The 10,664-nt window shown below is 59.0% G+C and overlaps 1 protein-coding gene across 7 annotated transcripts in view; it reads left to right on the top strand.

Moving 5' to 3' along the window:
• The first annotated feature begins 2,069 nt into the window (after window positions 1–2,069).
• ZNF185 (zinc finger protein 185 with LIM domain) overlaps window positions 2,070–10,664 on the top strand; it is a 59,085-nt gene continuing 50,490 nt past the window's right edge. For all 7 annotated transcript variants that reach the window (XM_081221890.1, XM_081221886.1, XM_081221889.1 and 4 more), the window contains exon 1: window positions 2,070–2,152. The gene's annotated coding sequence lies outside the window, so the exon portion shown is untranslated. The remainder of the gene's footprint in view (window positions 2,153–10,664) is intronic.

Genomic DNA, 10,664 nt, shown 5'->3' with positions numbered 1-10,664 from the left:
CTCTTGTCCTCTCCATTCTACTTCTTTAAGCTTGGGGCTCTGGAAGGGTAAGGGGGCTCAGAGAGGGGGGAAACACACCCTAGGTCATATAGTGAGTATGTTTCGGAGCGAGGATGCCAAGCCAAGTCCATGGCCACCAGCAGCGTGAGGTCAGGGGGCTGGAAGGTGTTAGATGCTGGCCACCAGACTGGAAGCAGAGAAACGTTTGTTGGCAAGAGACACAGATGAATTGAGGTGACGTTATACTTCATATACAATCCCCACCCTCACACCCCACACACATATTCACACAGACACAGGGCAGTCTCCTCCCTACCTGATAAAGCCCAAGAAAACAAGGACAGCTTCCTGAGTTTCAATCACCTCTCAATCCCCTCCAACCTGCCATGTTGGTTTCCATGTCCCAGTGATGACTCAGACAGGGCCCTACCCTCCCCAGGCTCATCATCTAGAACAATAAAAGGTGACAGCCACTATGCTTGATTGATGTAGTCAGAGGGAACGGGGGGGGGGGGGGGGAGCGCACGAAGGAAGTGATCTTCCCCCCCCAACCCTGGGTGGCCTGTAGAGTCAGGAGAGGATTTAGACACTTGAGTAAAGTTTTGAAGAATGACTATGAGTTCACTCACCAGACAAGGGGACAAAGGACATTCTGGGGAGTCTGAGTGGTGCCAGGAGCAAAAGCCTCAGGGAGACAGGATGTATTCAGAAGGGGGAAGGAGGTGAGTGTGGCTGGAATGTACTGAACCGAGGGAGAGAGGGGCTGGGTCTGCAGAGAGGTTGGCACAGCCAAATCCTTGAGCCCCTTAAAGAGTTTCCTTTTATCTCAAGAGCAATGGGAAGCCATCAAAGAGCTGCAGGCAGTGGAGCCACATGTAAAGTCTTAAAGTGACTTCTGTGTGGAGACTGGACGGGGAGGAAGGCAAGACCGGAGGCAGGGAAACCACCGAGGAGGCTGATCCTGGAGTCCCAGGCCTGGACTAGGGTGATGGCAGTGGGCATGGAGAGAAGTGGATGGATTGGAGGGCCCTTTAGGACATCGATTTGGCAGGGATCGATGAAGAAGAACCTGTTGGTCCATCGTTTTGATCCTGTCATCCTCATAGGCCAACTCTGTGCGGTCTCTTGGACAAGCCCCACAGGTAGGGTTAGGGGCTTTGTCTGACGCTCCCTCCATCCTAGCCCCCAGCCCAGTGCCTTAACCATCACAAGTACTCCGCAAGCATGACAATGACACAAGTACTCCAAAAGCAGGACTGAATGACACTTATCAAGCTTCACTGGCCCTCGGGGTCTGCCTGTGTCTCCCCACCCAGCTTGTGGAGGTGGCCTGGCTGGCTGACAGGGTGTTCACTGCAGTGTCTTGGGAACCCCAAGTCCCCCCAGGATGGTTTTCCAGGGTGAGAACTTCTCAGGCGCGGCCGGGGAGCAGGCTCTTCCACTTTCTTCTCCTTCCCAGCCTCCGGGACTTCCTGCATGATCTCAGCCGACATCCCCCAGCCCCCCCTCCCCGCCCCTGTCTGGGATCTCCATCTGTAAAATGGATCTAGGAACAGTAGTTCTCGACGGAATTAACCCGCAGCATCTGTGCAAGTCATCGCCCCGAGCGGGGGCCAGATCGCGTCGGGCGCGGGCAGGGGCGCAACTGGGCAGCCCGGGCTCTTCACGTGGCGGAGGCCTCCCAGCCCGGGGCCGCGAGCCCGGAGGAATTTGCCTGGAAGTTTTCCACCGCGGCAGAGCCTTCTGGAGCTCGCTTTGGGCTCGGTGCGGGGAACCCGGGCCTTGATTTCTCCAGCAGCCCCGCGGGGCGGGGCCGGGAAGGGGCGGGCGGGCCGAGGACACTGGCGGGAGAATGCGCGGAATGTGCCAGGCGCATCTACCTACCCCGGGAGAGGGCAGAGGAAGGGGGCCGGCCGAGGGGAGGGGCGAGGGGCGAGGCTCGGGCGCAGGAGAAAACCTGTTTGTTCTCCTGCAGGCGGAGCCCAGTCCGCGCCTCCTCGCCGCCCTGCGCGCTCCCCGCCGCGCCTCGCACCCCGCGTCTGCTGTCCGGCCCGGCCCGGCCCGGCCCGGCCGGCGCTGCCCACCTGAGGGAGCCCGCGCCCCGCGCCCGCCCGACCCTCCGCCCGCCCCGCGAGCTGGGCACCTGTGCCAGGTAGGGCTGTCGAGTCGCCGTTGGCGCGGCCGGCAGAGTCAGCGGGGGGAACCCGGCCAGTGATGAGCCGGGTGACAGGGACAACTCGGGACCTCAGTTTCCCCATCCATAATCTTCACCCTCTCTAAGCATCCCTCCTGGGCTTCTGCCGGCTGAGGCAGGGTACTTAGTTTTCTGGTTTTCACTTTGAGCAAAGAGACTGAGGAGAGAGGCACCTAAGGCTGGCCTGGTCCCGGCGTCCTCACTCTTTCTGGAAGAGAGGGTTTGATTGTTAGTAAATGGCCTGGAGCCAGGGTGCTATCTCACATCAGCTAGTTCTCCCTGTGTCCATTTCATAGATGAGAAAACTGAGACCCAGAGTCCAGCCCACCCTGGAGCCCAGAGCAGGAGGCTTACCGGTTGCTTGTGATGAGCATGTGCTGGGCACAGGGCAGTCCCTGAAGGGCCACTGGGAAGGTAGCTTCTCAGACAGAAGGCGCCGAATCGAGCGCCGCTGGGTGTTATCGACGGGATCTGCAGTGAGCAGGCTCTGTGGCTGGATTGTTTCATGGGGGCAGGGGAGCCAAGAGCCTTGTCCTCTTTGGAAAGGCAGAGTGATACCTCTGCCTTGGAAAGAGACTGAAAGCTCAGCTGCTCTGTCCACTCTGCTGCTTCTGAGCCCAGGCAGCAGCTCCACGGTCCAAGGGGGTAAGACACTAGGTCGCTTCCCACCCAGGGCTGCTGGGGTCTCAGATGAGGTCGGTAGTGGTCGTGCCTGGGGTTTGGGACATCTGAGGCGCAACAGGAATTGTGTTTGCACTGAGCCGTTTGCACTTAGTCTTGACATCGTGGAAGGCCACATCTCAGGACCACTCAGCGAACCCTGGGAGAGAGCCCCTCACAACCTACCTAGCGGTGGTTCAGGCCTCTGGCAGCTGGACCCAGTCGTGCCCGGGCCTCATGGCCTTTTGGACTTCTGATCGTGGTACCTGGCTGGGGACGGGAGCAGGGCCTGGACAGTGGGGAGGGGCTCTGGGTTCCCACTCCCTCCTCACCAGGTCACTTAGAGGTGTGGTGGAAGGCGGCGGTGTGGGGGGGGGGGGAGGAGTGTCCTGCCTTCCCAGGGCCTCCACTGCCTCATCCAAAAAACCAGGGGCAGCTCAGAGGCCCTGCTCACCACTTAGAAGCAGGTGGCCGGGAGATGGATGCACAGCCCAGGAGCCAGCTTGCAGGTAGGCCTTGGTACTTGGCCTGTTCACCTCATCACCCCTGGGCCGCCCCAGGATGAGATCCACCTCACCTGCCCTACCCCCACTTTCCATTAATTCCCAGCCCCAGCCCGTGTGCCTTCCTGGCCTGGCCTTGAGAAGCCGGGGCCGGGCTGGGGGCTCTGTACTCAACTGTGGGGAGCTGATGAGAGGCACCCAGCACAGAGCCAGGCACTCAGTAGGTGCTCTGGATCTGTTCATTTCCACCTTCTGGACACGCACAAGTCAGCGACAGAGGTGGCATAAGCACAAGGGGCTGTGGGAGTCTGGGGTAGGGGAGGATCAGAAAAAACTTCCTGGAGGAGGAGGACTTGGAAGCAGCAGGAGGAAAGACCAAAGCCAGTTCTTCCTAAGCCCTCTATGTTCCACCTGGAGCTAGGCAGTGGGGCCCTGGAGAGAAATCAGGTGCAAGCCTTGCCCCAAGGAGACAGGCCACTCAGTAAAGAAATTGTCCAACCTCCCTTCCTCATCAACTCGAGTCCAGATTCCAGACAGAGTGCAGTGACCCCAGGAGCAGCCAATGCTTCACCTCAGCCTCCTTCAGCCTGCCTTGCGTTTGTGCTTAGCGCCCCTGTGGCCTTCTGAAACCAAGCAGGACAGAGACTCTGGGCCCCCAGCAGCGGGCCTGCAACCTGGCTACATAGACATTGGCACCCGGTCCCCAAACTGCCCTCAGCTGCGTGCCCAAAAGAGTTTCAGATCTGGCCCAGTGCACCCTGGAAGCTGGAAGCTGGAAGCCTGCCGTCTCCCATCCCCACTCAGCCTCCACGGCTGACTGATCCCTTTGGTCTGGATCTTGCTTCAAGCCACAGCTCATGAGGTGCCAGCTCATGCGTAACAGCAGCTTGCTTTCTGCTTGCTGAGCAAGGCTGCCCCAACTGCCAGGCCCCCCTGGCATTGGACAGGACCGTGGCTGGGGGAGAGTCCTGAGCAGCAGCCCACATGGCACCCCGGGTCTCTGGGCCCCTAAGGTTGGGATCCATCAGGGATTCTGCATTCATTCCTGCTGCGCCCGCAGAGAGCTGGCTGATGCCAGGACAAGAGCAGCCACGCAGGGACCCATGCGCCTGAAAGTGACACTCAGGAGAGGTTGGCACCATTGCTGCTGAGGGTTGTAAAGTGGCGACGGGAGATGGCTGGTCGTAGGGTGTGTGATAGGACACAGAGGCGCCTTTACAGCCTAGCGGTAAGAACGCAGCTCGGAGGTCAGACTGGGTTAAGACAGCAGCTCGGCCACAGTCTAGTTGTGCAAACCTGAGCGCATCACGAAAGCTCTGGAGGCCCCAGGTTGTCACCCGTATGCTGTGAGAGCTGTCCTCGTCCAGGAGCCGTGGTCGCCAGGGCTGAGGTTGAGGCCAGATTGGGAGGGTTGTGGCCTCCCCACCTGAGGAGAAACTGTTTTAAAAGCCCTGCTAGTCTATATGCCAACGATGCATATTGTGTCTGCCCCCAGTTCAGTGATTTGCTACCACTTAATTCTTGGGTCATTTCTGGATGCCTACTCATATCTGATTTGCTTTCTTTGACAATTTTCAGTGTTTTTGTTTTTAACTTTTATCTTGCATTAATCAAAAGCTCACAGAAAAGTGGTAAAAATGGTACCAAGAACTCCCTTATCTGCATCCCCCACTGTGAACATTTCTGAGCATTTTCTTCAGGAAGGGGGAAGTTGACGTGGGAGCACTTGTGTGACTGTCACCTTCCAGTGGTCATGGCAGGGTCAGGAGGTGGGCAGGGCTGGCGTCAGTTCATTTTTCCAAAGGGAAACTGAGGCACAGAGAGAAACTCAAAACTCATTGGAGGATTAGGAACAGAGCCAGGCCACCTTATCTCACAGATACGCACGTCCGTATTTGGCGCTGGGGCCCAGGGCAGACTGAGGGCTGAGGAGGGCAGGGGTAGGGAAGCAGGAGGGGCAGGGCTGGGTGGAGAAGGGACTGGAAAATGAAAGGACGAGAGGCCCTGTGGGTGTCATTCTCAAAGTCTAATGGGGGTGGGGAGAGCAGGAATTTGCAACTTAAGCACATGTCCCCGGTGACCTGGATGCCAGAGGGACCCAGAGGCCGCTTTCAGAAACACTGCCTAGGCTTTTCCTGTGGGGAGGGTGCTCACTTCCCATTTCAGGAGGGAGCCGGGAACTGGGGCTGCTGGTGGTGGCAGCTGAGGTGGCTGTGGGGCTCTGTGGTACACCCTGGGTCCAAGAGGAGGCCTGGCCTCCAGGGCCAACGGTGGCCAGGCCCCACGCTGCTGCTGGTTGTCTCTGGCAGTCCCTGGCTCTGGCCACGTCTGTGGGCACACCTCGCGTGCTCGGTCCAGCAGCCTTGGTCTGGTCCCTGTGATCGTTGGCTCAGCTCGCCACTTTCTGATGACTAGGTCCGTTTCCCACGGAGCTTGATGTGACCGAGGATTCCCAGCAGCGGAACGGGTATCCCTGGTGTAAATGCTTACATCAGGCAGCGCCCGGTTTAAGACTGAAAAAACCAAACCAAAACAAAACAAAAAACCAGGACTTGCCTTATCACTTCTGCCCAGTGAGCTCCTACTCGTTCTTTCATTCTTTCAGAAGGGCCCGAGCCAGGGGCACCTTCCTGGGAAATGCAGTGCTGCTCTAGGATCCTGTCTGTCTGTCTACCCAGCACCTCGCCTGGCTTCCACTTTCTATAAAGGGTTATGGAATAAATGAATATGTGGCCTTGGGCAAACACTTTCTCCTCTCTGGGTCTCCATATTCTCATCCAAAAGTGAGGACAGCGATAAGAGATAGGGTTGGAGTTCAGGGAACGCTGGGTCTGGGGTGGACAGGAAGGTGAGAAAGGAGGGGACTGGGAAGGGAGAGGGCAGCGTCACTCGTGAGCACCTGTGACTAGGACAGAAGGAATCAGCCTTGGCCAATGTCAGTGAGGGGAAAAGGGAGGGGACTTCCCTGTCACTGGGCCTGCTCTGGCAAAGGCTGAATGGGTGGCAGTAGAGAGGGTGTATTCCTGGGGTGGGAAGAGTTGTTTGGGGTGGAAGTGGGCTCCAATGACCCCTGGGTCCCTTTCAACCCCCTTGAGTGTCTGTGCAGATGTGGACAGCGTCTCTGCCCCACTGGGATGAGCTTAAGACCACCTTGGTTCTGGGCTGCAGAGACAGCTTGGGTGTGTGGTGGGAGGGACAGAGCTGGCCCAGGCCCCACAAGATGGCTCCTGGGCTTTGTCTGGGCCCCTTCTCCTGGCACAGCAGGGGAGGCCACGGCCCTGGGAATAGCTCATGTACGTGGCTCCGGCAAAGGGTCCTGTGTGCGGTGAGGCCCATGCATGGGCCCTGCTGTCCCCAGCATGTTGGCCCCGCCCAGCCCCCTGGCCTCCACAGAGACATCTCAGAGGGTCCGGCCAGAAACCCTTGCTGGCCCTTGAGGCCAAGCCACCTCTGAAATGGCCCAGTTGCCCGAAGCAGTTGCTTGTATCTGGCCGGCTGAGAGCTAGCAAATGGGCACAGGAGTGATGTGTGGCTGGGTGGCTGTGGCTCCTTTTGTCCTCTTGGGGCTCAAGCTCCCCACCACCCGGAGGGAGCTGACCAGCCTCACACGTCTGCCTCCCAGGGCCCCTCTGGTGCTGACGCTGAGAAGTCTAGATTCTGGGGTGTTGGGGGTGGGATGAGGGGAGGTGAAATTCCAGACTTTCATGCAGAAGTCATTTACCTGTAAAGCACATTTACAAATACTCCCCCCAGTCAATGCATTTTTTTTTTCCATATTACATTTTCCCTCTCTGGAACCCAAGTCTCCTCCAGCTCTTTTTTCCATGTGGTACGCCTCCTTCCTGCCACCCCTTGGCTTCCAGGCAGGAGGCCTGGGGCTGGAGCATCACGGGCCGGCGAGATGCTCCACTCTGTCGCTCGCACAGGCCAGAGAGGCCGGCCAGGGCTCCTGGGAGCTGTGTGTGCTGTGCAGCCAACTGAGGGGCTTGGACATAACCCAGCTGCTCAGCCATCGATCCGGAAGGCCTCTGAAGGGCCCCTTCCCCCTGGACTGCTGCTGAGAATCTCTGGATCCCAGGAACCCCTGGAGGAAAGCAAGCCGTCTGCTGGCTGTCCTCTTGCCAGCTGCTGAGACTGGGAATCAGGATGTCCTCATTCATGAGACTTGGTCTCAGGAGACTGCCTCATAAAATGGGACGTTTGATCGTCCCAGCCCTTTTGGCCTGGGGAATCAGGTCAGCTGACCCAGTGCTGGCTTAAGTCAGCCTGGGTCCAAACTTTGACACTCAGCCAAGTGCGTGCCTTGAGAAAGGACTGGACGAGGACACCCAAACAGGGGTCCCCAGCCCCCTCATACGTCCTGCCTGGGGCCTCAGCATCGTTCATCTGGGTCCAGGCCTTTCTTAGCCCAGCGCAGCCTGGGCCCTCCCTACGATGCTAGGCCTTTGACCTCCGGGGATGTTGCAGAGGAAGGACAGGAGGCTGTGGCCCTGGTGATGAGCTGCGCTGAAGCCTGTGCCTTCCCCCCAGGGCCAGGTGCAGGGGTCAGGGAGCGCTTTGAAACTGGGGCTTCATCTTCAGCCGGAGGGGATAAGTGACATGTCCGGTGACCTCTTCTGGCAGAACAGGACTTGGACTCCGTGTCTCTTGCTCTTTCCCTTGCACCCGAGTTGGAAGAAACAGGAGGGGCACAGCTCTGAGCAAGCAGCTTGTGTTTCTGCCGCCCCCTTCAGGCTCAAGGGGCTGCCAGGCCAACTGTGGAGGGAAGCTCTCTAAGGCAGGACAGGGTGGGTGAAGGCACCTGCTGCCCGTTGGGTAGAGGCAGGGCTCTCCAGCAGCTGGGCTTTGACTACCTGGGTGTCACCCGTCCCCTGGTAATGCAGACTGCCCCAATTCTGGGACACCTCATTACCCTGAAGGGCCTTGAGAGGGGCCTCTCACGGGCACTTACACACTAGGGAGGACCCTTATGTTGAAGCTTAAAGGCACTTGCTTGAAACACACCCAAAGAGGACCCAGGTGCCTCTTCTGGGAGGTGGCCACCATCAGCGGGGCAAGTCTTCTGGTGGGTAGAGCTGTTGGACAGGTGAGGAGGGGCACGGCCTGGGAGGTCATGCACAGGTGTCCTCCCTCCCTCCCTCCCACCCCCTTCTCGCTGAGGGTGGCAGCCCCCAGGTTGAATTGGGCCAGGAGGGAGGCACGGAGGGACTCTGGCCAGGGGAGCAACGCAGGGTCTGGCAGCCCGGAGCCTCAGGCTGTTTGTCATAGAGGGCCAGAGGGGACAGGTGTGACAGCTGAGGTCCCCCTGGCAGGTTTTGTTTTTCCATGGTTTAGTCATGACACCCTCATCCGGAGCCAAGGCCCCGTGGAAGGAAGGAGTCTGCTTCCTCCCAGGCCAGCTGTCTTCTCTGAGACGCCCCGGTAGCGCCCAGCTGAAGCATCAGAACTGGCTGGGTCCACCCGTCTCAGGAACAAGCTGCTGGGAAACAAGGGACTTTTCACCACTTCACCTCTTCCCTCCCGCCCCAGATAGGAGTGCTGTGTCTCTGCTGAAGTGATGGGGGAGGCCATATTCGGGGCCCTGCGGCTGTTAGCAGTCCCTGCCCCAGAGCCGCATAAAAATGCCCGCAGACAGAGCTTTACGGAAACGTGGCCTAAAGTTGGCCCAGCAACCAGCCCCTGGGTGGCCCAAAGCCTCAATGACATCTTCCAGATGTCCTCGTCACATCTGTATTTGGTCGCTAGGCTTGGCTGCATGGGTCACCGTGTGGGTTCTGCCCTCTTGCCTTGTCCCGCTGCTTCCTCACTCTGACTCCTGACCCACGCCTAATGAGTCTGCCCGGAGCTGAGCCGTGGGCTCTGGTGCCAAGAGACAGAATTGCGTCTGATCCCTGCCCGCCGGAGATGGGGTCCCGCAGGAGGTCGATACATGTGAGGAAACAGCCGGGCTTCTTGTCAGCTCCCTGGGTGCAGAGTGTCACAGCTCACCTCTGGGGAAGAAGCCCCGCCCCTCGCTCTTCTGCCAGTGGCGCGCCCACGCCCGCCTGTTCACAGTGGCCAGCGCCCAGCACACACACCTGCAGACAAGCCCCAACAGCTGTGCCCTCTGGCTGCAGCTCCTGCGTGTGAAACGATGTTCTGTGCTCCTGGAAAGCATGGCTAAAGGTGTTTTGTTCCTCTTCCCTCCCAGTTTACCTAGGAGGTCCCTGCCTGGCATCCAGCACTGCCCTCCGCTCATCTCACTGCCATCCAGGGCGGGGGAAGAGCAGTCACTCAGCCTGCCGTCTCCTTTCACACAAGCCCTTGCCACAGGGATCCTGGGCAGGGACCGGGGGGCAGGGCTGCCCGTGTTCTCAGGCCCGGCCGCCTTGCCCTGACCTTGGTGTCCTTCCCGTTGTCTGGAAGAAGCCAGCCCGTCCCAGCTGTGGGGACAGCAGCTCGAGGCCATTTGTCAAGTTGCTAGCTGCAAGGGGAGACACGCAGAGGCCTGCTTGGGAAAGTGGATGTGCACGACATGGGGTGTCAGGCAGGTTGGCGATTCTAGAAAACTTTCTCTGAGTTAGTTTTCTCATTTTGGAGGCACAGCACGTCCTTGTGGGGTGACAGGGTGACCCCTGCTCGCTGTCTCTCTCTCCATCTCTGTCTCCTTACACATCAGCCAAGCATTTGCATCACGGTCTGCCAGCCCTCCCAGTTCCCTCCCTCATGCTGGTCTGCCTGCATCAGCTCTGCTGGCCTCTGATGCCACCAGGCTCGCTGTGGCTGGGACCACAGGCTCCGTGCACGCCCCTCATTGGCTCCTTGCTTCTGGCTATCCAGTCAGGGCTGGAAGCCCTTTCCCTGGGAGTTAGCATGGGAAGGGGTCCTGCCTAGTGAGGCTTCATCTAGTGAGGATCCAGGGCTGTGCCATGAGGGATAGCTGCGGTAGAAGGTGGCACATAAGCCACCCATTCCTTCGGTGGCCCAGGCCAGGCCCTTGGGCAAGGCGATGTGAGAATTCCTAAAGACTCAGAAGACTTCTCCCTCTCAAGGTAGAAGTGGGGCCATAGTCCTGAAATGGTGCACAGAGTGGCTGCCCTGACTAGACCGGTGCTCACATGGGCCATTTGGGAGGTGAGGACACCCGCCAGCATCCAGACACCAAGCCATGGCATGGGGCAGAACTGGCACCAAATTCCACCGAGTGGCACATGCTCTGGCTTGGAGGCATCCTTCCAAGAGGAGACCCCGCGAGTAGCTTCACGGGCTTGGTAGCTCAGCACCACTTCACAGATGAGGCTCAGAGAGTGGGACAGCATTGCAGCCGC

The sequence above is a fragment of the Mesoplodon bidens genome, assembly GCF_964165515.1.
Source record: "Mesoplodon bidens genome assembly, chromosome: X".
Lineage (NCBI taxonomy): Eukaryota > Metazoa > Chordata > Mammalia > Artiodactyla > Ziphiidae > Mesoplodon > Mesoplodon bidens.
This window is presented reverse-complemented; position numbering and strand designations above follow the sequence as displayed.